The 27,216-nt window shown below is 31.3% G+C and overlaps 1 protein-coding gene across 1 annotated transcript in view; it reads right to left on the bottom strand.

Moving 5' to 3' along the window:
- The window catches only part of LOC115888323, a 422,982-nt gene that overhangs the window by 331,771 nt on the left and 63,995 nt on the right, over nt 1-27,216 (bottom strand). The window contains exon 2 of the mRNA XM_030908013.1: nt 5,262-5,331. The gene's annotated coding sequence lies outside the window, so the exon portion shown is untranslated. The remainder of the gene's footprint in view (nt 1-5,261; nt 5,332-27,216) is intronic.

Genomic DNA, 27,216 nt, shown 5'->3' with positions numbered 1-27,216 from the left:
GTAGAATGTTTATTAGGGGAGTTAGTTATCGCGACCTTATAGATCTATTGTGTGTTCCCCTTTCTTGAGTTAAAACGAGTTATAACTCATCAGACAGTCTCTGGGATTTAACAAAAGCCAGTATCTGAGACGGCTCCAGAGAGGCCAGCTCTCCATCCTCGACATCAGACGTACCAAAGTTCATGGCACGAATGGTCGTCGTCTCGGCGCACTCAGTGATTAGGTGTTCTGGTGTTTCCCCATTTTCCCCACAGAATCTGCATTCGCCGTTGTTTCTCAGCTTCAGCATACTGAGGTGTTCGTTGAGGAGACAGTGTCCTGTTATAAACCCAGTGAAAATCCGAAGATTGTTTTTACTTAAATCAAGGAAAACCTTTGATTTTTCTCGGTCGTAAGTTCTGAGGAACTTTTTCGGGTGTCTTAGACCGTTGGAGGACACCCATTCCGAGTTACGGATGGAGTCTTCCAGATTCTTAAGTTCCGCTTTCAGTTGGTTTCCGTTTGGAAAACAGAACGGTTCTGGTCCAGTTAGTAGAATGTTCGCTCCTTTCCTAGCTAGAAAATTAGCTTTTTCATTGCCTCCTATCCCTTGGTGAGCAGGCACCCAGAGTAGGAGAAATTTATTTTCTTTGCCTGCTATATCATGCAGCCATGTGTAAATATATATAAATTTTAATTTAACAAGGAGAGATAGGTATGATTACGCTGGTGATGATTTGCGGTAAAAGCAATTTGAATTCCTTATACATACATTATTATAGATTAAACACTTCAAAAATCCTGGCTATGGACATTCATCTAATTTAATTTATTTGCAAAGCAGCTCAAAATAAAATATATTTTTTGCAAGATAAAATTTTTATTAAAACATAATTATACAGGTGCCAGAAATATATAACAGAAGAATTAAGTTAGCATGGAGTACTTATGGAAGAAACTCAATCATATTCAAATCTAGAATGCCACATTTTCTGAAGGAGAAAACATTCCAACAATGTGTACTACCAGTTATGACCTACGCATGCGAAACCTGGATAGTTATAAGGAAATTGCAGGTCGCACAATACTCAATGGAACGAAATATGCTGGGAATAACAAAAAAAATTAAACTGGTAATAGATGACATTCAAAGAAATCCCTTATTGGCAATGGGCAAGACATCTGGCAAGAAGGACAGACAACAGATGAATCACAAAACTTACAGTATGCTACCCAGGAGCAATTAATTGACCTAGAAGAAGACCGAACTTGAGCTGGGACCATAATATTAGATTAGGAAATTAGCAGGGACAACTTGGACCATCCCTAGTCAACAATAGACAAAAATGAGCCCAACTACAAAGAGAGTATTTAATTATGTGAGAGAGGCTACACCATAATTGGAAATTCAACCATTTCATTAAGCTGAAAATGATGATGATACAAATACTATGCGGCTAATGCAACTTATGTGTTATAGCGATAATGACAAACATAAAAGAATAGCGTGCTTCAAAAAATAAGGACTATAGATAATTAGATAATACATACATTTTATAATATAAAATATATCTAAATACAATTATGCGGGTGCTGTATAGCGAGAGTAAATGGCTTTCGCTATACAGCACCCGCTTGTACCTTATCGATATAATATGACAAAGATAAGGAGTTGAGAGCGCGCTTCAAAGAACCAGATTTCACCCTAATGCCTCAGATACAATTTCCGCTAACCCTTTTGAGTCGCGCTCCTCCCTCTTTCCTCAAACTTCCATATATTCTCGGACGTTTCTGACAAATTCAATTATACTAATTGCTTCGGTTCGCGGTTACGAGCCGAAGCCGTTTGATTTCGTACCTGTTACTCCTCCGCCTTTAATTTAGCCATTTCGTGCCCGATTGAATTCCGATTCTAAGCACGCCGGGGTAAACAGAATCTGCATTTTGTTAAAGTTAGGAGAAGTTAGTTGGATAATATATAGAAATTCGACTCATAAAGTAATAAGTATTACCCATGCGTATTTTATATTGTATTTACTAAGAGTGGGTCCAAGGTGGGAACTTCTACTGTGGCCGCCAGTGTCGGTTCTACAAGCGTCTAGGTACACTCCATCAATACAGGGTGTCCCAGAAATAAATGCAAGTATTTTAACTGGTAATATAGTTCAACCCCAGAAACACGCCTATAAGTTTTTTCGCGAAAAAAAAATAAAATTCGGAATTTTTTGAAACTTTTTTTGGAATTTTTTTTATTTTTTTATTTAAAAAACATAATTTTTCGATAATATGGCAATATAGGTAGTAGATTATATTTTCAAGAAAGAAAATCCAGAAAAGATCCAGTGGTTCTCAAAATTTTAGCAAAAAAAAAAAAAATGTTTTTTTTATCGAGATTTACCACCCCTTAAAATACTTGCACTTATTTCTGGGACACCCTGTATGTTCCGGAAAGCTTATATATCGCAAGCGTATTCTCGGTTTTGAGTCGGGTATTTCGCGTGCAATCTTAACAAAAAAAAATAACCCCAGCGATTAACCAACGCAATCAAAACACCCCTACGGCGCGGCGTGTCTTGATGTCGATTACCGACAGCTGTAAAAAAATAAACAATAAAGACAGCTGTAAAAAAAATAAAAAAATATGTTTGTTCAACTCGAACCTGGGACCCCTCGGTCCCGAAACTACCGCTTTACCAATGGAGCTACAGCTGCTTTTATAACCAGGGTATAGCTAGGCATTACTTAGTTTTTCCGCAAACGCATTAAAACAAATTATTGCACCAGATTTGAGGTGTACGTATTGCTCAAGTTCCCTAAAAGGAATTACTTTAATGCGCAAATTTATTTCGATTTTTTCAAATAATTTATGAGGTAGCATCTGGATTAAGGTAGCATCTGGATTAGCATTTGGATGAAAATTGGGAGTTTTTAATATGGGAAATTTGATTTTGATGTCAATATGATCGGCCCTACATATTTTTTAACTGGTTTGAAGAGTAATAACTTTTCGTCCGTACCTGTATAAAACTACTGACTGAAAAAATATACAATTCCGTGATTTTTTATGTAAAAAATGTTTCTTGATAAAAATCGCTGCCGAGTAATGGTTCAGGATATATTTGGTATCGAAATTATCAATATCTGTCATTGACATAAATTACACAATAATTATACATGTTGACTAAATAGTTATTAGACTGAAATCATAAATTTGAAATGTTTTTGTGCCAAAAGTTCAACAGAAACAGTTTTATCTTCAATTTTTTGCCTAAAAATGTATGATTTATTCAAAAAAATAAAAATTTCCTAAATTTATTATTTTAGTCAAAAAATATCTGCAATTTTCGTTTTCAATCAATAATGACATGTATTGACTATTTCCATAATTATTTTAGAGAATAATTCTATTTAGGTTTATTGAAGAGCACTAAAACTCACATTCAAAAAATAACTTTAGATATTTTTGATTAGCTCGTTTACGAGCTATCGCCGATTTCTTTTTAAATATTTCTCCTTTCTTATGGCCCTCTATTTACTTATGAGCACCAGTCAAGGTAAAAGATAACTGTCAAGTGAAGTTGTCATTTCAGAAATTTACCTATTTAGTGCTTTATTATTATTGTAAACTCATTCCTACATCGGAAATCTTAAAGATGTATTTATAAATACAAATTAATATGAATTAAAGTAAAATAAAGTAATCAATTACAAGGTTAATTATAGTATTATTACAATATTCAATAACTTATTAATTTAGGTACTATTAAATTGTTAGAACTTTAGGATTTAAGAAGATGTTCAAATATTCCTCCATCGACTGCTAGACAATAACCCAGGCGATCATAAAATTCTCTTCTTACATTCTCTAGTTGGTAAACTGAAATTCTATTGCATTCGGCAGAAATAGCATTTTTAACTCGTCTAGATTTGGGTATTTTTTATCCTAGTATATCCTGTTTTTTTAAATGGCCCCAGAGAAAGAAATCATTTAGCGAAATATCAGGAGACCTTGCTGGCCATTTTACTGTATGATTTAGGCCAATAACGTTTCCGTTAAAACTATTGTCTAAATATTCCCGAACAGCCAGGGTACTATGTGCCGGGCAGTCATCCATTTGGTACTAAACTTCCTGATTTTCCCTAGCGGCATCATATAAAGCAGGTAAAATATGATTTTCGAGTAGTTCCAAATAATATTCTGCATTTAAATTTCCGTAAGAAATAATGGCCCGATAATATTGTGTCCGAATATCCCTGCCCAAACATTTACTTTCTGTGGATATTTCGTCCTTGTTTCGACAAACCTGTGTTGGTTTTCTTTGTTCCAATACCGATAATTTTGAACATTGGGTTCATTATTTAAGGTAAACGTGCATTCTTCAGTGAAACGTATGTTTTTTAAAAATTCCCTATCCGTGTTTGCTCTTTCCATCATATCAAAACAAAACGCCTGCCGCCGTATTTCGTCCCCATCTCGTAGCTCTTGGTGCTTTTAATATTTGAAGGAATAGTATTTATGTCGTTTCAAAATTCGAAACGCTGTAGTGTGATCTATTCCTATTTCATCCTCAAGTTTCCTTGTGCTGATCTTTCCATCGTTCTCTTCCACGCACAATAAAACTTCTAAGTCAGTATTATTTCTTGCATCTTCTGTTTATTCCTGTCTACCTTCACATCTGCAGTTATTTATTAGGGTACCTTTGGCGTCAAATCTCTGGATATTCCTTGCGATTGTAGATTTTCCAGGTATCGGTCTATTCGCATACAGAGCAGCAAACATGTCCGACACCTTTTGATAACTATTTCCTTGATAATACCATTTAATCATCAATACTTTTTCTTCGGTAGTGTAATTCATGGCTAATATTTTCGATGTAGCTATGAGTTTATAATAATAATAAAGCACTAAATAGATAAATTTCTGAAATGACAACTTTATTTGACAGTTATCTTTTACCTTGACTGGTGCTCATAAGTAAATACAGGGCCATAAGAAAGGAGAAATATTTAAAAAGAAATCGGCAATAACTCGTAAACGGGCTAATCAAAAATATCTAAAGTTATTCTTTTGAATTTGGGTTTTAGTGCTCTTCAATAAACCTAAATAAAATTATTCTCTACAATAATTAGGGAAGTCAATAATTGACCCCATTAAAATTTACACGGGATTTCCTATGTCCCGCTCGACGATGCAACACCCGATATAAACACTTGAAAGAATTTAGTTTAAATCTATGCATTTTCAGATTGTTGTACTCCTACTTACTAGAGTCTATTCTTACCTTTTATATTTCTGTACTACGGAGGAAGAATTTTGCTTTCTTCAAGGTTACAAGTCCAACTTGATATTTTCTGAAAGCGAAAATTACTATTAGTGTATCAATTTATTTAGTATTCTTCACATATTTGAAGCTCCAAAAAAATATAAAGTATACAATTGATTTTTAATACTACTAAATAAATTTAATGAATATTAATAGAAGTTCAATTATATTTGCAATTATATCAAGAATGCTTTTTAATATTTTATTAACAATTAATTTAATTATATTCTACGGTTTAAAAACGTTACTGCTTTAATTAGTAGAAATACAAATAGGCATTCTGTAAATAAAATTTTTAAAAATTTTGTTGGAATAAACATGTAAATCAGATGCATACGAATTATGTTTCTATGAATCTATTGCCAATCTTTATTACAACTCAAATATAAAAAGTATATAAACTCTTAGAGAATTGGATAATACAATTTATACCAGGGTATACTTACTACCAGATATCGCTTGTTTTTGAGTATTTGCATTTTACCTGCCGCGTCGGTTCTCTATAAATACAGACAGCCAGAGCAGGTGTCTCAATTGTTTTTTATAAACACAGCGTCAACAGAACGTAGAGCCCGAACCCTTATTATATAAAATACGATAAGCGAATATCTATGTGGGTACACAGAGTTCTATACAAATCGACATAAATTGTTGGCAGACTATCTACGAATAGACCGAATATTTTTCTAACAGAGAGAATAATAAGTTTAATTTAATAATTAAAGCTTGATTTTCATGCATCCGTGGTCCGACTATACGATGATACGATATTAATTTTATTGGTTGAATTTAAAAACTTCGATTGGTTAGAAACGGTTAACCAATCGAAGCCTTTAAACACAACCATGAAATTATTATCGTATCAACGTATCGTCGGACAACGGATGCATGAAAATCAAGCTTAACACATACGAGTATATTAATAAGTCAAATAGATGAACAGGTTAGATTATAATTATTGTAAAAATAAAAATTGTACTGTCAAAATGCTATTTATACTGGGTATATAATATTTAAAGCGTTTTTTAAAATAGAAATAATGCTTTAAAAATAGAAAAAAAAACACAAATAAAACAGAAAGCATTATTTACAAAAATACTTTACTCATACTAACATAAATGCAACCTTTCTCATCGTATCATAGTTATTAATAATAAGTACCTTTAAATTAACTATTCATAATAATATATAATATCTTACTTTATCTCTAAATAAATTAGAACTTTGAATTACTAGTTGATTCAATTACATATTTTTTTGTTAAATCTTTTATTCAAATTTGAAATTCAGCCAAAATTCTTTTAGTTAAAACTAGTTTAAGAGAGCAGAATTTTATTCTCGAAAAAGGGAATTTCAAACAAAACCTCACATTACTATTCAGCGCCATTCCCAATACCTTCTTTCCCGGAATTTACCCTTAACGAAATGTAAATATGCACGTCAACAGACTTTCGGAAAGATCAAACAGGTTACGGTGAAAAGAGCCTGAAAATGTAGTTCTTTTTCGTAAAAAGATAGATATTGACATGCTACAAGTTGTACAGAATACGTTGTAATCTCCAGATTAGTGTTTTTATAAAATTTTAGACTTTATATAAACATTCTCGCTCTCAATAAAAGTGTACCCTGTGGTGCATCCCTAGATCATATACAGGGTGGTCCGAACTATACTCCGGAAACTTCTGCAGCATATTCTGCAGATAAAAATAAGTAAAAAAGTTCGTATAAATGTTAAGTCCTAAAATGCTTAGTTTCAGAGATAAAGGGTGTAGAAGTCTCAATTTTATTTCGATTTTTTCTAAATAATTTCTGAAGTAACGTCAATATTTGGATGAAAATTGGTGTCTGGTAGTTTTTTGATATGAGAAATTTGATTTTGATGTCAATATGACTCCTACTAGTAGAGGGCACCACCTACATGTGTTTTAACTGTTTTGAAGCGTAATAACATTTTGTCCGTACCTGTATAAAACTACCGAGCGAAAAAATATACATCTCTGTGACTTTTTACCTAAAATTATCTCTTTGTAAAAATCGCTACGAGCAACCGTTCTTAAGATTCAATACATGTCATTATTGACGAAAAATAAACCCACGTTGCGTTGAGTAGATAATTATTTCACTGAAATAATAAATTTGAAAATTTTTATTTTTTTTAATTTATCATTAATTTTTCTGCAAAAAATGATGATAAAACAGTTTCTGTTAAACTTTTGGCCCAAAAATATTTCAAATTTATGATTTCAGTTTAATAACTATTTAGTCAACATGTTTAATTAATGTCAGTGATGACAAATATTAGTAATTTCGATTCCAAATATCTCGAAAACCATTACTCGTAGCGATTTTTACCAAGAGACCTTTTTTACATAACAAACGTCGCAAATGTATATTTTTTTACTCAGTAGTTTTAAACAGGTACGGACGAAAAGTTATTACTCTTCAAACCAAACCGGTTAAAAAAATATGTAGGTGGCGCCCTCTACTAGTAGGAGCCATATTGACATCAAAATCAAATTTATCATCTCAAAAAACTCCCAGACACCAATTTTTATTCACATATTGCCTTTACTTCAGAAATTATTTGGAAAAAATCGAAATAAAAATGAAACTTCTACACCCTGTATCTCCGAAACTAAGCATTTTAGGACATACATTTATACGAACTCTTTTACTTATTTTTATCTGCAGAATATGCTGCCCTAGTTTCCGGAATACAGTTCGGACCACACTGTATTATGAAAAGTTAATTTAAGGTTTATTTATTATTTATAACTGTGATACTATGATAAAGGTTGTATTTATGTTAGTATGAGTTTATAAATGAGGTTATAAATGTGGTCTATTTTTCCAAAAAAAATTTTTTCTATTTTTAAAGCATGAATTCTATTTTAAAAAATAGGTACTTTAAATATTATATACTCAGGATAAATAGCATTTTGACAGTACAATTTTTCTTTTTACAATAATCTAACCTGTTTATGTATTTGACCTGTTAATATACGTGTTAATTATTATTAAATCAAACTTACTATTCTCGCTCTCTGTTGAAAAAATATTAGACATATAAAGACTAGTCTATTCGTAGACAGTCTGCCAACAATTTATGTCGATTTGCATGGAACTCTGCTTACCCACATACATATTGGCTTATCGTATTTTATACAGGGTTGTTCACCACATACGACACGGAGTATTGTAGCTAAACGATTAGATTTTTACAAATTGTAAGTTTTGAGTTCGTTGAAGATCTCCTAGAGCTACAATTTAAAAATATTTTTACAAGATACAGAGTGTCCCAAATAAGTAAAAAATATTATAGTTGTATTTTTTTAAATGGAACACCCTTATATTATTCTATTTTTGGCTTCTACGATTGAAATAAAGGTAAATTTGATTAAGGTTTATCACACTTAAACAATACCGTTTTTGAAATATTTTCAATTTTATGAAATTGTAGTAAAAATTTTAAGGCTTTATTTCTCCCAGGGTATCAAAGTTTTTAGTACTAAATATTTACTGAAGATTATTTATTGATCAGATATTGTGTTGCAATAATAAAAATTTTACTACCTTATACAGAGTGTCCAAAAATTTATATTAAATAATTACTAGCTTTAAACGGCAATAACTTGTTTAATTTAAATGGAACACCCTATATATTTTACGTGAATCAGATGCACAATATAATTGTCTATCAAATTGTATTATACCATTTTTTACCCATCTCTTCAAGTTTTCGTAGAAAATGCATTTTCTTATAATTTAGACCTCATTTATCACTATTCCCATGGAATATTGACATTTCAGATTTTTTTATAGCACCATAATATGTACAAATTGTACAGGTGGTTAATATTGCAAGCCCATTGGCATATGATAAAAAACTATTTAAATCTTTGTAAAAGTGTGTACCAATTAAATATACCACCATTATTTCCTACAAAAAATACCAAAAATTAGTTAATTACATACTTTTAAATTGTTTTAATTGATAAAATATTCTAAATAAATGTGGATTTGGCTCAGAAATCAATATAATAATAAGATATAAAAATGAATGTCTCTGTTTTTATAAATAAGCATTCGTCAATAAATAAAATAAAATTTATAAGGTGTTACTTTTTACCACACTGTCTAATACACACACAAAATTCAGTTTTTTAGTATTTGGAGCAATTATTACTACAACGTAAACAGTCAATTAATGTAGTTTGAATACTGGGATCATATTAATTGGTCCTCTTTAACAAAAAATATTTAAACAGTTTTTTTCATTTTTTAATTAAATAAGCGAACTATATCAACAATATTAGTATCTGTACCCTTTGAAAATTTGTTACATTTTTAAAAATAAGATAAAATGTCAATGTTCCATGGGTATAGTGATAAATGAGGTCTAAATTATAAGAAAATCCATTTTCTATGAAAACTTGAAGAGATGGGTAAAAAATGGAACAATACAATTTGATAGACAATTACATTGTGCATCTGATTCACGTAAAATATATAGGGTGTTCCGTTTAAATTAAACAAATTATTGCCGTTTAAAGCTAGTAATTACTTAATATAAGTTTTTGGACACTCTGTATAACGTAGTAAAATTTTTATTATTGCAACACAATATCTGATCAATAAATAATCTTCAGTAAATATTTAGTATTAAAAACTTTGATACCCTTGGAGAAATATAAATTTTTTACTGCAATTTTATAAAATTGAAAATATTTCAAAAACCGTAAGGTTTAAGTGTGATAAACCTTAATCAAATTTACCTTTATTTCAATCGTAGAATCCAAAAATAGAATAATATACAGGGTGTTCCATTTAAAAAAATACAACTATAATATTTTTTACTTATTTGGGACACTCTGTATCTTGTAAAAATATTTTTAAATTGTAGCTCTAATAGACCTTCAACGAACCCAAAACTTACAATTTGTAAAAATCTAATCGTTTAGCTACAATACTCCGTGTCGTATGTGGTGAACAACCCTGTATAATAGGTATTCGGGCTCTAAGTTCCGTTGACGCTGTGTTTATAAAAACATTCGAGACACCTGCTCTGACTGTATTTATAGAGAACCGATGCGGCAGGTAAAATGCAAATACTCAAAATCAAGCAATATCTGGTAGTAAATATACTGTGGTATAATTTGTATTATTCAATTCTCTAAGGGTTTATATACTTTTTATATGTGAGTTGTAATAAAGATTGGCAATAGATTCATAGAAACATAATTCGTATGCATACGATGCACATGTTGCTTTCACTAGTAATACCACTAGAGGTCAAATTATTTCCAGAAATTTTTTCGAGCTCATGAATATTTTGAAAATTATTAAGAGTTGTCCCGAGTCGAAGACGAGGGATAATTTTCTAAAAATATTCATGAGCGAAAAAAAAATTCCGGATCTAATATGACCTCGTGTGGTATTCGGTAAGAAAATTCTACACCAAATTGCGTTTGAAAAATTTAATTTATTTTTTTAAATTTCTACTCTTTGTAGTTGCATTAAAATGGCAACCTAGAGCGTAACATAATATTATATTCTTCTATTTTATATCAATTTCGAGTTAGTACAAGTGGGAGAAAGTTATAATTTTAACAAATTTAATGTGCTTTGCAGTTTCGGTAATGGCTTCTCAGCCTGCCCTATGAGATATTATTGATTTTTACTTGTCGTAGTTACACGATAATGCAGTTTTTTAATGAAACATATTAAATGCTTTAATTTTTTATTTACTCTGGGCTACTATAAGTGGTAGAAAATAAAAATTTTATTAGTTCTATAGATAAATAAATTCATGAACAGATTAAGTTTTTCTTGTGTCACCAATGGGCTCTTAGCCTATAAACTGTTGATTTCTACTGATTGTAGTAGCTCAAAAGTGCCATTTTAGGACCTAAAATATTATATTCTTTCATTTTATAATTACTTGGGCTTACTACAAGTGGTAAAAAATCATGATTTAAAAGGTTTTTCGGAAAGGTGCATGAACAGATTTACAGCGCGTCACAGTTTTGGCAGCAATTTAGACCTTGAAATTGTTGACTTCTACTCCTTGTAGTTGCAAGAAAATATCATCTTAAGACAAAACACAATATATTCTTTAATTTTACACAAGTTTTGAGTAACTACAAGTGGTAGAAAATTGCTTTTTTGCATTTTTATTAACTTTTCATAAACGCTGTATTGAGGAGCTTGAAAAACCAACAAAATTCTTTGTTTTAAAAATGAATCGGTTTGAAAATCATACTACATGCAAAATATGCGTGAAATTGTCTGATGTAATGATCAATCATCGTGCGATGGTTTCTTTACCAGCAATAGAGAATTGTGGCTCCTACTTGAAGAAAGAAAATTTGTTTCAAATTGTTTACGAATATTTGCATCTAAACTACTCAAAATTCAAACTGCTAAATGGAAAAAAGGTGAATAAAATAGTGTCTAAATATTATATATATTTCATTAGACATAGACATTTAATTCAATCCATTCCAAGTCCTACATTTTCGCCATTATGAAGAAAGGAGGTGTCCAAAGAATATAGAAAACATCTCAGCTTTGTAATTGAAACGTATCAAAATTATCATGTAAACAAATAAAAACCAGCCTCTCAAAAAGATATTCTGTCATTATAAACGTCAAAAAATTTCCAGTATAATTCGCTGTTGGGTTTCGCACAAGGAAAACATTTTCACTAAAATTTATCCGTTGCCATGGTGATTTGTCAAAAAAACACGTTTTGATTGGTTAAACATTACAGGTGTGAAATGCAACAACAAAATTACAAAAAAAATATTTACAAAATGCTTATTTTATTTCTACCCTTTAGAACAGTAACGGTTTTAGACAGTAGAATATAATTAAATTAATTGTCAATTAAAAATTGAAAAGCATTTCTGATATAAGTTGAAACATTTCATTGAAACAACTATTCTTAAAGAAGTTATAGTTAGAATACAATAATTTCTGAAGAAAACTGAAAGAAGTTAATTAACCTTTTGTATTTCAATCTTATCAACTCAGACTTGCATTACTGTGTAAAACTAGTCCCATCTCGGCATTTTTAATTATTATTGAACTTTGAGAGACGATTTCCGATAATTGCCCATTAAGGATTAATCAATTTTCTTAGAGCTGGAGGCAAAAATGTGATTTATTTGTTTTTCGGTGTTGCGTTTCTCTGGAAATAGCGAATTTATTAATTTAAACGATCGCCAGCAAAACTCGTTCGACCGAACACGAAGAAATTCGATTAAAATTGAACGAATAATATTTTGTTGAAATTTCATAGAAATTTATTGCAAGCGGCCAATCGAGCGTGGAGAAATTATTTTCAAAAATCATTAAATAACTTTATATAATGGAATAAATAATAAATGCAGAACAAATAGAAAAATAAATGTTTTATGTTTTGTGTTTAAAATGGAACATTTATACTGTCAGTTAGCCACTTTGTATTTAATTAAATTTAATCCTTTAATGGAAAATAAATTTCTTGCAATTTTTAGGTATATAATAAAATTATATAAGAGTTTCTTGCCTTGAACTGCTAATATAGAAATTAATTCCACGCTGTGTTCGACATAATGTGGATCAACCTGCTCTCACTACCGGTTTCGGGGCCCTACCCCATCATCAGGTGAGCTTGGGTCGTTTCCACAATATGTCGAGCACAGCGCAGAGTATATAAACACGACTTGTCGTAAAGTAGTGGTAAGATATTAAGTCCCGCATCGCGAGATAGCGGCCTGCGTGCAATGGAAGTACATTCGTACTACCGAGGCACAACTATCGATAGTAAATAAAGGCTTTTTTCGGCTAGCCCAAATTAAATAATGGAAAATAAATTTCTTGCAGTTTTTAGGTATATAATACCTACAAGTGGTGTTTATATACTCTGCGCTGTGCTCGACATATTGTGGAAACGACCCAAGCTCGTCTGATGATGGGGTAGGGCCCCGAAACCGGTAGTGAGAGCAGGTTGATCCACATTATGTCGAACACACCGTGGAATTAATTTCTATATTAGCAGTTCAAGGCAAGAAACTCTTATATAATTTTATTTAATCCTTTATAGGGCAGTACTATTTTCTACACTCTGATGCAAAAAAACGCAACGAAGAAATTTTTACTCAAATTTAAAGTGTTATATTTTTGTTATTTCTAGCCCTATATTGATGAATTTTTTAGCAAGCTGTATGCAATTATATCAGCTTTAATTCGTAAACTAAGTTTTTTATAAACTTTAGTATTTGGAATATTATACGGGGTTAATCGAAGGGTTGTTTTTTTACCTTAACTTTAAAACACCCTGTGCAATAACTTCGTGCGTAAATATTCCTAAAATATAATTTTTCGGTCAGAACCATGTCTTCTGAATATCTTGTTTTTTTGGATCATGTCAATACATGCTTTGGTTAATTTTTAAGAGCGAAATGAACTTACCAACAACAATTTGCAATTTTCTCAATTTTAATGTTATTTTTCAATATAATAAGGCGGCTTTGGTGATTATTGTGAACTATACCGTGCTGGCAACTGTTACTTTTGGGTCGGCATTTACATGTGTGGAAGTAAATCGCATAGGGATCTTATTAAGTCGGAGTGAGAGAAATGCGACCGACCGACGCGACGCGCGACGATGTGCTGTTGCGGCGTTGCCGATTTCCCCATCAAGTATAGTTTAATCACGATCGTAAACCGCTTATTTTTTAAAGACTTTTTTTTCCTAGAGATAACTAGATAAAATCATTAGACATGTTTCTGAGCATCTGAAATGGAATTATAAGGATATCGTTAGGGTGTCATTTTTTTATAGCGAGAAAGCGTCAGTAATCGCAATAATTTAAAAACTTAACTTTTTAACACATAACAGGCCATAACTCAAGAATCACTTTAGATATTGAAACTTTTTTTTATTTTCAAGATCGGATATTTTACAATATGTTTACATAAGAAAAATTCGATACGGTTGTTTTTTCCATTCAAAAATTGTAAACAATCCATCCATTTACTTTTAGAGCATAGCAATTTTCAGCAATCGTGTAGTTTTTTTATTCATAAAGACTTTCACATACTGTCTACAAAGAAAATACAGCAGAAATATTAACAAAGTTCTTGAAAAAACTACAATCTATTATTTCTAATAGATTTCGAGATATCGATTTTTGAATTCAGAGTTCTAATAACGCGACCACTATCGAACACACACTTAATTCCACCTATTTTTCCCAAAAATGCAAGTATTTCTAGCTTGCACTTAAAAAAAATTCAAGCTATAGGGAAAATTACAACGACTCGTTAATGAATAAACAAATTAAGTATCACGAGACGTAATTAAATCGTGAAGCTGAATGCATGACGTACACCTTTCCCTTGAACTTTAAGTACTGACAGAGGTATTGACTGGGTCGAAGAAAGAGAGAACAGTAAACACGTTACCAAACATATGAAATGAATCGAGAAACTGTGCACATTACTATGTGGAAGGGGATATAGCAGATTTGTCGCAGTTGACCGGTCGACCCAATCAGTACCTTTGGCAGTACTTAAAGTTCTAGGGAAAGGTGTACATCATGAGTTCAGCTTCACGATTTAATTACGTCTCGTGATACTTTATTTGTTTATTTATTAACGAATAGTTGTAATTTTCCCTATAGCTTGAAAATTTTTCAGTACAAGCTAGAATAACTTGCATTTTTGGTAAAAATAAGTGGAATTGAGTGGGTTTTCGACAGTGGTCGGGCTAGTAGAATTCAAAAATCGATATCTCGAAAAATAATTGATTGATCTCGAGAAATAATTGATTGTAGTTTTTTCAAAAACTTTCTTAATATTTCTGCTGTATTTTCTTCGTAGACAGTAAGTGAAAATCTTTATTAATAAAAAATTACACGACTACTGAAAATTGCTATGCTCTAAAAGGAAATAGATGGGTTGTTTACAATTTTTGAATAGAAAAAAAACAACCTTATGGATTTTTCTTTATGTAAACATATTGTAAAAGATCCTATCTCCAAAATAGAAAAAAGTTTCAATATTTAAAGTGTTTCTTGAGTTATGGCGTGTTATGTGTTAAAAAGTTGACTTTTTAAATTATCGCGATTACTGACGTTTTCTCGTTATAAAAAAATGACACCTTAAAGGTATCCTTATAATTCCATTTCAGATGCTCAGAAACATTTCTAATGATTTTATATAGTTATCTTTTCGAAAAAAAAAATCTTTTAAAAATAAGCGGTTTGCGATCGTGATTTTACTTTATTTGATAGGGAAAGGCGTACCGGCAACGCCGCAACAGCACTCCGTCGCGTTTCTCTCACTCCGAATTAATAAGAATCCTAGGCGATTTACTTCCACACATGTAAATACCGACCCAAGAGTTTTCCAGCCTGGTATGTATGTTTAGTTATTCTTTTACTTTTATCGATTATATGAGGAAATATTACAAAACATATTTTTATTATCTCAGTACTAACTTTCAGCCATTATTAATATTTCTGCTCTTCTGTGTCTACACAAGAAAGCCAAGGGAGCATAAAATATGTAATATTTGAATAGTGTATGTACAAAGTAAAGTACATAATGCACTTTGTGCAATATTCAGAAACTCGAATATTGTCGTTTGTTCTTATCTCGCTGACAAAAGATTAAACTCAACTAATGCACTTGAAACGTAACTTTTCCTCAAAATGTTTCAAATTGTGTCACTTTACGATCGCTAAAAGTACGCGGTGCGGTCTTTGCGCAACAAAAACAGAGTACGTCGATGAAAATTAGCTTCGTTAAGTTCTTCCCGAGTTAAGTTATTATCAAACTATTTTCCTTGCTCTTATCCAAACATACCAGCACTAAATTAAAGTTTTCGTTGTAGATGCTGTAGTTTGGTGTTTTTATTATGTTGAGGTGTAATTTATTACATAAATTTGATACTTAATTTTAACTCGACCCTTCAAAAAATACGTTAAACTATGTTTCAATATCGCTTGATAGAGGTGTGAAAACTTTTTTGAATGTCAATTATAAACTTGTATATATCATTAATTATAAATTGCAGTAACTATTACAGTTCTAAAGATAAAACACCTCTACTGGAGAGGTCAGGTGCTTCTGAAGTATCATGTAAGGAGTGTAGTCAGAAATTTAAGCAGGCTAGAAGATTGTTAATACTTAGTTTCGGATTGTTAATACTTATACGATAGATTTAGTTTAGCATAGGCCTGAATTAAAATATCGTAGAGCAGATAAATCTTAAATAATATATACCGGGTACCAGGTGCGTCTCAAAAGTGGCTCATCCCTATAACTTTTTGTTCTTTCAGATAAAAAAATGAGATTTGGTATCTTAGTGTATAACATAAATTATGATTGATTGACGTATTCAATTCTTTTTGATTACTTTCTGATTCACCGGAAATCAGTACAACTTTTTTGGCAACGGCTGGGCCCAGCTACGTCGAAACACTGGTTCCCATTAGAACACCGAAGTTAAGCGACGTAAGGCGATACTAGTGGATGGACGGGTGACCGGTTCGAAACTCTGTATCGTGCTGTTGTCCAAGGCAAAAGTGTAAAATCTATTGACACACACTGCTCATTCACGCCGGTTCGCGGCCGGATGAGATCGGATATCTCATGAGTAAGAGGCGATTTAGACACTTGCCAAGTCGGTAGGCCATTGACCATTAGGCCGAGGATCGCGGTTTGGAATCCGCGTAAACAAAGTAGGCCCCGTCCAGAGTAGCCTTGGCAGCAAAAATGAGACGTTAACTGAAATCTTTACTTTACTTTTGAGTACAACTTTTGATTTTTAAATGACACTTATGGTATTTTTTACTTTATTTGATAAAAAATGACACTCTGAATTGAATGACATATCATGTGTCAACTTTTGACATTTCGCATATATGGTTTATTTGAAATGGTAATATGCGGTTTATAACGACAATTTGACTCGAAATACCAAGTGTGGTACCAAATTATTCGTAAAAAAATGCTTTTTCCATTATGCTAATGAGCCACCCTTATGCTAATGAGCTCACCTACAGTCAAGGATACTCTAGATTGAAAGTTAAAATACGATTTTTTTAAGCGAAAATGTCAAAAGTTGACATATGATATGTAATTTTATTTAGATTGTCAATAAAAATATACCGAGGGTGCCGTTTAAAAATCAACAGTCGTGGTCATTTCCAAAATGTATACGTCAATCAATCCTTATAAACATTAACATTACAATCAATCCTCAAAACAATTGTATACGTCAATCAATCCTAATTTATGTCATATACTAAACATACCAAATCTCGTTTTTTTCTCGTATCTGAAAAAATAAAAAAGTTATAGGGGTGACACGCACTGAGGTATACTTTTGTGGGTGGTTTATTTCTTCAAAAGAATCTGTGTTTTCCGCCACTACAAAATATAAAAAATTAAAACATATTTTTGTAACCACTGCTTTAATCCAACGGAACAAATTTGGTCTAGCCTTTGCTCCCCTTTTCAACGTTGTAATTTTTCTAACTATTCAAGTTTGCATGACTATTGAGAAAGTGGGCGTTTCCCAAACTGTACAAATATACATAATTTGTTAAACCCTGAGACACCTTTCTTTTTATAATAACACATTTTTTCGCTGATTATGTCACGCTTGGTAACATCACCACTCGAGTGTAACATCACCACTGTGCTTAATTTGTGAATTGTAGTTTAGTTTTAGTTATCTGCTGATAATGCTAAGAAGTGTTGGTATTTCGCACCAGGATTTATTTTGTTGTTCTAACGGCAAAGGTTTCAACCTTAATTGTATTATCATACAGAAATTATGACTGCATATAAATATAACTTGTATATATTGAAAAATTGTACAAATACATGTAAAATTTGCTTATTAGATGTATTTTTCCTATTAATATTACTTGAAAGCTATAGGTACTAATTTGACTTCAGAAAATTCTATAATAGGAATTAAAAAAATAAAGATGTGTGCTGGAAGGCGTTGAAAATAGTTGCTAACACTTAAAAAAATAAAAATGTAATATTATAAAAATGAAGTACAAAATACGACACAAACATTCTGCTGTAGAGAGTATCTTGTTCAGCGTTTCTTCGTTTCTATTGTATTTCTCTAGGGAGGAAGTTTGCCACCAATACCGCCCAACGAACCCACTTCTAGTAAAGAGTGTGGCGAGAAGAGAAAAATATTTTTAGAGGGAAAAATTGTAGAATATATTTCAATAATTTATTTAGCCAAACAAAGTAATATTCATATTTAGTGATTAAAATAAATCAATTTTAGTTGGAAAAAGAAAATAAATATTACGAACCCGGAAATATAACTTCTAGATATTGACGTTCTGCTTAGTATAAATAAAACAATATGATCCTTTGAAAGACTAATGTTTAAAACTTCAGGATCTAATATTCAGGATCCTGAGATTTCGGGATTAAATATACACCGAGATCCCGGGATTTTGGGATTTCGGTTTGGTTGTAAATTCTAGTTCAGATCAATTTTTTTTAAATGTAGCACACGATTTGATTATACAGGGTGTCTCAGATTTTAATCGGGAAAATTTAATAGACGATAGTAGAGGTAGAAGGGGGTTTCTGCGCCCGCCACCGGAGGAGGTGGAGGAGGGAGCGGGAGCAAATCAGCTAAGAACATGTAAAATAAGTTAATAAACAAGATTAAACAGGTTTGATCCGCTCTGAACAGCTTTTGAACGGCTTTAAACGGCTTTTTAGCGTAAAACAACAGACCTGTTCAGTTTTTGTTCAAACCCGTTCAAAGCAGTTCAAAAGCTGTTCAGAGCGGATCAAACCTGTTTATTCTTGTTTATTAACTTATTTTACATGTTCTTAGCTGATTTGCTCCCGCTCCCTCCTCCACCTCCTCCGGTGGCGGGCGCAGAAACCCCCTTCTACCCCTACTGACGATAGAACTTGCAAAAATTACACAAAAAGTTCATATCAACTTGTAAGATTTAAAGCTTCCTTTTCGAGATACAGGGTGGTAAAGTTACTTAAAAGAGAAAAAAAAGATATTTGAAAAACTATTTAATCGATTTTGATATAACTTGACCTGTTTATAATACTTACTATGGCACTTAATTTGATGGAATTAGATTTAAGTTTAATGGCCAGGGGCGGCGCGGCGGTGGGGCATCACTGTTAAGTTATTTTAAAGGAAAAAAATAGGCACGCCACTGCTTTTTTAGAAGTTTAATATTGTTTTTGGATTTAGTAGTTAAAAATGTAATTTTTTTGTCTCCTGACTTTTTTGTCTATGTTGCTTTCTTCTTGCGAAAAAAATTAAATTCTAATTGGTAATTAATATTATAATTGGTATTCTAATGGCACCCTGCATCTCGAAAAGGAAGTTCTATCGTCTATTAAATTTTCCCGATTAAAATCTGAAACACCCTGTATATCTACATTTGCAAATTGTCCATTTGCAAATTGGAAATTTTAATGAGGAAAATGCATGTTTTTAAATAATGGTTTTAAAAAATAGTTCATATAATTACAAATTGAACAAAAAAAAATCGTTGATATCGCTTAAGAAATGCCTCCAATATAAAATAATTAAATATTGTTAATTTAAATGGCCGGGCAAACGCCTTGCCGCTGTGACGTCACCCGCCGTTCTTCTGGTTGAGTGGAGCCAGACGCGTGTTTATTTTACACAGTTTGCTTTTAAACGCTATTGAATCCGAGTCAAAATTTTAGTTATTTGTGTTAAATTATCCTCTATTTTTACGATTTATTGTTGTGAAGATCATTTTGATGTAAGTTCATATATTTATGTATATTGTCTTACATAGGTATATGAAATTTGAATGTACAGGATTTATATAAAGAAAAACCAACGTATATGTAAGCCAACGATAAAGTTCATTATTTTATATGTTTTGAGAATTATTAAAAAGTGTTTTAGAATTATTAAAAAAATAGAAAAACTGTAGAGAAGGTTAAGATACACATTTTAAAATTATTATAGAGTATTCAGGGTGGTTCAAAATAGTGTTACGGATATAACATGGTTTTTTAAATGTAATACATTATTTTTTTTTATTTTTACATTCTGCGTAAAATTTTATAACTTTTTATTTATATATAATGCGAGGTATAATGTTATATACCTAAAACTAATAGTTTTTGTAATATTTCAATTTGCTTAAACAAAAAATGTTAGATTTCAGAGTCGTAAAAAATTGTCATTAATGCTATTGTTTCTAAAGTTGGAGTGCTAAAATTTGTTAGGATAGTATTATAGGAACGAAGAAAAAAATATAGGTAAAGATATTTGAGTTAGATGCTACAGTGTGTTCAACATATATTTATGAATTTCGACTATTTAAAATTAAATAATCTCAAATCTTTTAAATGGAACACCGTATATGTATTATCATTTTTTAATAGAATTTACAAATTTTGCGTCACTGGCACTTTTTACCATACCGAAATCTATTTCTTTAAACAAATTGAATTATTACAAAATCGATTATTTTAGATATATAATATGATATGCAAAAAAAGTTACCGAATTGCACGTAGAATCAAATAATAAAATAAAAAATAGGGTATTCCCATTAAAACATACCGCGTGTGAGAGAGTCGAGAGTGAGTGTTATTTTTTCTCGAATAAAATAAGAAAATACCGAGGGTCCCATTTAAAAATCACATGTTGTAGTCATTTCGTGAAACCGGAAGTGGCCGAAAACAATTGAATATGTCAATCAATTCTAATTTATGTCATATACTAGCATACCAAATCTCGTTTATTATCTGAAAAAATAAAAAAATTATAGGGGTGAGCCACTTTTGAGACGCGCCCGGTATATCCGTAACACTTTTTGAAGAAACAAATGATGGGTTAAAGGGGAAAAAATCGACGATGAATAAAATACGACAAACCAAATATCATATTAAAGATACAAAAATTTATTACTTATGCGTTATTATTTGCTGCAGTTTTTTTTCATCGGACATGTTTACACAAACCGGTCACCTTTCACTATGATCCAACTCGCTTGTCTCGCGGCAGGCTTGCGCCAAAAAATGGATAGAAAATGTCTTGCTCTCGTCTCGCACTCGTCTGGCTCTTGCCTCGCTCTTGTCTCGCTCTTGCCTTCTCTCGTCTCGCACTCGACTCCTCAGGTCTGGACGCACCATAAGATTACAGTTCTAAAGAGAAAACACCTCTGCTGGAGAGGTCAGGTGCTTCTAAATTATCATGTAAGGAGTGTAATCAGAAATTTAAGCAGGCTAGAAGATTGTTAATACCTAGATTTAGTTTAGTTTAGGTGGGTGTTTGCCAACCTGAACATTAATACATAATTTGTTAAACCCTGATACACTTTTCTTGTTATAATAACACAATTTTTTGCTGATTTTGTCACGCTTGGTAAAATCACCACTTGAGGTGAACATCACCACTATGCTTAATTTGTGAATTGTAGTTTAGTTTTAATCATCTGCTGATGATGCTAACAAGTATTTATATTTTGCACAAGTATTTACTTTGCTGTTAAACTGTCGCTAACGCCAAAGCGACAACCAAAATATCAACCTTAATTGAATGGATGGCTGCAATAACCAGACAGCTCCATTTTAATAAATTTGTGGGAAATCGAAAAAAACTGCTCGGTTCTTGCTGCAAACCCAGAGCAAGGCAGCTCCACCTAACGTCGCCATTTATGTACTGTTATATTGAGAGAACTGATTGTTGCAGGAAACGATCGGCCAATTTTTTTAAAGGTTAATTCAATAAAAATCCCATTTTCGAAGAAAAAGTGGAGCTGCCTTGTTATTGCAGCCCCCCTTCAATTGTATTATCATACAGTAATTATGACTGCATGTAAATGTAACTTGTATATATTTAAAAATTGTACATATACATGTAAAATTTGTTTGTATTTGTTGTATTTTTCCTATTAATATTACTTGAAAGCTATATATACTAATTTGACTTCAGAAAATTCTATAATAGGAATAAAAAAAAAGTAAAGATGTGTGCTGGAAGGCGGTGAAAATAGTTGCTAACACTTAAAAAAATAAAAATGTAATATTATAAAAATGAAGTACAAAATACGACACAAACATTCCGTTGTAGAGAGTATCTTGTTCAGCGTTTCTTCGTTTCTATTGTATTTCTCTAGGGAGGAAGTTTGCCACCAATATCGCCCAACGAACCCACGTCTAGTAAAGAGTGTGGCGAGTAGAGAAAAATATTTTTAGAGGGAAAAATTGTAGAATATATTTCAATAATTTATTTAGCCAAACAAAGTAATATTCATATTTAGTGATTAAAATAAATCAATTTTAGTTGGAAAAAGAAAATAAATATTACAAACACGGAAATATAACTTCTAGATATTGACGTTCTGCTTAGTATAAATAAAACAATATGATCCTTTGAAAGACTAATGTTTAAAACTTCAGGATCTAATATTCAGGATCCTGAGATTTCGGGATTGAATATACACCGAGATCCCGGGATTTTGGGATCCCGGTTTGGTTGTAGATTCTAGTTCAGATCATTTTTTTTTAAATGTAGCACACGATTCGATTATACAGGGTGTCTCAGATTTTAATCGGAAAAATTTAATAGACGATAGAACTTGCAAAAATAACACAAAAAGTTCATATCAACTTGTAAGATTTAAAGCTTCCTTTTCGAGATACAGGGTGTTAAAGTTACTTAAAAAAGAAAAAAAAATAAGATATTTAAAAAACTATTTAATCGATTTTGATATAACTTGACCCGTTTATAATACTTACTATGGGACTTAATTTGATGGAATTAGAATTAAGTTTAATGGCCAGGGGCGGCGCGGCGGTGGGGCATCACTGTTAATTTATTTTAAAGGAAAAAAATAGGCACGCCACTGCTTTTTTAGAAGTTTGATATTATTTTTGGATTTAGTAATTAAAAATATAATTTTTTTGTCTCCTGACTTTTTTGTCTATGTTGCTTACTTCTTTCGAAAAAAATTAAATTCTAATTGGTAATTAATATTATAATTGGTATTCTAATGGCACCCTGCATCTCGAAAAGGAAACTTTAAATCTTACAAGTTGATATGAACTTTTTGTTTTATTTTTGCAAGTTCTACTGTCTATTAAATTTTCCCGATTAAAATCTGAAACACCCTGTATATCTACATTTGCATGAAAATGCATGTTTTTAAATAATGGTTTTAAAAAATAGTTCATATAATTAGAAATTGAACAAAAAAAGATCGTTGATATCGGTTAAGAAATGCCTCCAATATAAAATAATTAAATATTGTTAATATAAATGGCCGGGCAAACGCCCTGCCGCTGTGACGTCACCCGCCGTTCTTCTGGTTGAGTGGAGCCAGACGCGTGTTTATTTTACACAGTTTGCTTTTAAAAGCTATTGAATCCGAGTCAAAATTTTAGTTATTTGTGTTAAATTATCCTCTATTTTTACGATTTATTGTTGTGAAGATCATTTTGATGTAAGTTCATATATTTATGTATATTGTCTTACATAGGTATATGAAATTTGAATGTACAGGGTTATTCATTATATTTTGACACCGGGCAAACGCCCTGCCGCTGTGACGTCACCCGCCGTTCTTCTGGTTGAGTGGAGCCAGACGCGTGTTTATTTTACACAGTTTGCTTTTAAAAGCTATTGAATCCGAGTCAAAATTTTAGTTATTTGTGTTAAATTATCCTCTATTTTTACGATTTATTGTTGTGAAGATCATTTTGATGTAAGTTCATATATTTATGTATATTGTCGTTTACATCGGTTATGAAATGCCTGAATGTACAGGGTAATTAAATATTGTTTTTAAATGGCCGGGCAAACGCCCTGCCGCTGTGACGTCACCCGCCGTTCTTCTGGTTGAGTGGAGCCAGACGCGTGTTTATTTTACACAGTTTGCTTTTAAAAGCTATTGAATCCGAGTCAAAATTTTAGTTATTTGTGTTAAATTATCCTCTATTTTTACGATTTATTGTTGTGAAGATCATTTTGATGTAAGTTCATATATTTATGTATATTGTCTTACATAGGTATATGAAATTTGAATGTACAGGGTTATTCATTATATTTTGACACCCACATACAGCCTTAACTACAAGTTTTAGAAGAAAACATTAAATAAAAAAGTTGCATGGTTTTTCATATACCCTCTTTTAAAATTAATTCTAGTTATACAAGGTGTCTCAAAAAAGGTGGTCCAGAAAATTGTAGGTATTTTTCGCTTTTCAACTGTCAATATTTCGTAAACATTTGAAGATAGGTATAGGATATTATATATGATATATCTAGAATAACTATAAATTTCCGAAGAATCCAAAAATATATAGGGTGTTTCACTTAAAAAAGTAACTTAATTTTGGCGCTTGCTTATGGGACACCTTGTATAATATTTTCATGACTGATAAACAATTTATTTCCTCTAATTTCGTAAAAAAACAATCTTTAAAAATAACAAGGGTAAGGGGGTGTCAATATATAAAAAAACTTTCTTTTTCACGCTATGCTCTGGAGTTATTTTTCCATGTACTAAACAAATATTTTTGTCTCTTTTCACTTCTACATAACCTACAGCATTATCTCCATACGTCTCCCTACCTGATCTGAAAAATAAGTTTATAACATTAATATTTATAACTATATAAAAGTTAGAGTTAAGTTCGTAACAGTAGTTACCTACTTATACTTAAATATGCCTCAGTACTACAAAGAATAAATGTTACATACCTCTCTGTTTTTTTCCTCGTAATTCAGCACCAATAAATTGGGAATTTGTATTTATAAAAGCAGCCAACATAAAAGCATCGACTTTTGGCAAGTTATCTGATTGTGCTTTTACAAACCCGGAATCTGCCATTACTTAAAAAATTCTCAGAACACACAACACATACAAATAATAACCGCACAAAAGCAACAAAAATGTCTTAGTACGCCACCTAAATACGTACATAAACGGAACACGTCTGGCTGCTGCTGGCTATCGCGCGTCGACGAGAACGGCGGGTGACGTCAGACCAATAGAATATCGTTTCAATTCGCGAGGCGTCGTTTGCGTTATCCATAGTATTTTAATGGCCCGTTTTATAAAATTGTGGTACTTCTTTCAAGAAAAAAGTTTTTTTTGCATTTACACATATTTATTCTAATAAATTGAACAGTTTCTGGCAAAAAATAAAATATATGCATCTTCCTCATTGTAAAAAACCCGTTTTACAATTTTCGGCTTTATATCTAATAAAGGTTTATTTTATCTAAATAAATAAAACAAAGTCGTTTAGTTACATAACTTAAGAACGGCTCGGCTGGACCGATTTGAATTATCTCTGATTTATCGAAAAATTCAGGAAAAAAAATTATACAGCAAATTGATTTTAAAATAAGTTAGTTTTGGTATCCGAAAACTTCCGCAATTTTCAGTTAATGCACATTTATAGCTTATTTGCAATTATTTACGGCCATTGCAAATCAGTGACATACTAGAAATTAATAGTTATTTTTTATACAAGACGATAAAATGGTATTTTATCGTCGACCGAAAAGGTTAATTTAGGAAGACGATAATGCAATTTTATCGTCGTGTATAAAGCAATATTTTTTTCCATAACGAGTAACGTTTTAAAAAATATTCAGAAATTATTATTTCAAGGAATTTGTTACGAGTAGAAAAAATAATTGTGCTGGGTTGGCGTTGGTTTTTTTGGCTGTCTCTGTTAGTTGGCAGTTTTGAGTCAATATTTTTTAATTCTCTTTTGTGTCGATTGCTGATTGAATTGGAGCCAGAAATGACTCAAAACGAAATAAGTAAATTACCAACATATATTCAGGTTGAGGCGGCAAACGCCATATACAAACTACTTCCATTTAAATCCCGAATAACATATAAAAAGGAATACAAAAATTTTGAAAAATGGAAGCAATTAAAAAACGTGCGAGAAGAAATAAAGTTTTTAACCTATCTTCGCTGTTAAAGTATCATTTAATCTACCCTTGCGGTTAAAGTACTATTTTATCTACTATTTTTGATAAATATAAGACAATTTTAACAGTTGCTATGGAAACAAATAGAAGGTCAGCTAGTTTTTAATAAATTTAATAGTAAATATTATAATATTCTAATCAAAAATACTGTAAATTTCTATTTTTTTTTCGAATTAAAATTCTCTTTTGTACGTTAAATATAATCATGGTATGGCTACCGCTTAGTAAACTAAATTAAGCTTTATCTAGCTATATTCAATGACGTTTTACTGACATATAAATAGCATTGAGACCGAAACAAAAGACAGATCCTCTTTAATCCATTCTATTGGTTAGTTCTGTTCACTCTGCTAGGCTTCTCGGTCATTTAGCAAGCCATGACAAAATTTCCGTAAATAATTGGATAAAGGGTTAATTTTAGATAATAGTTAGTTATAATCACCCTTTTATCACGTCAATTATTAAAATATAATTTTTAATCGACTTTAAATTTTTTAAGAATCTAAATATAGAGAATCAGAAAAGTATGACAAATAAAAGTAGTAAATTATAATATTAAATTGGATTTAATTATTTTTACCTGTCATTTTAATGAATAATTATAATATTTCGGAAAAACTGTAAAATAAAGAGGATCTTATGGTTTTTAAATTTTTTAGGAATAATTTAAATGAAGAATGAAAATAATTTGTTTTACTAATATAAATAATATAAAATAATGTTCAAACTTTTATGGCAGGTTCAATTCTCGAGAAAAATTCTTTATTTTTTACCACTGGAAGAAAATGTACAAAATAAAAAAGCATTTTTTAAATTACCTTCCATATTTAACTAACAAAATATCAAATAATCTCAATAAAATAGGATGTAAAACTGCTAATGTAAATAAAAGAAATTTAAGTC

The sequence above is a fragment of the Sitophilus oryzae genome, unplaced genomic scaffold (genome assembly GCF_002938485.1).
Source record: "Sitophilus oryzae breed Bouriz unplaced genomic scaffold, Soryzae_2.0 scaffold_1167_pilon_pilon, whole genome shotgun sequence".
Taxonomy (NCBI): domain Eukaryota; kingdom Metazoa; phylum Arthropoda; class Insecta; order Coleoptera; family Curculionidae; genus Sitophilus; species Sitophilus oryzae.
This window is presented reverse-complemented; position numbering and strand designations above follow the sequence as displayed.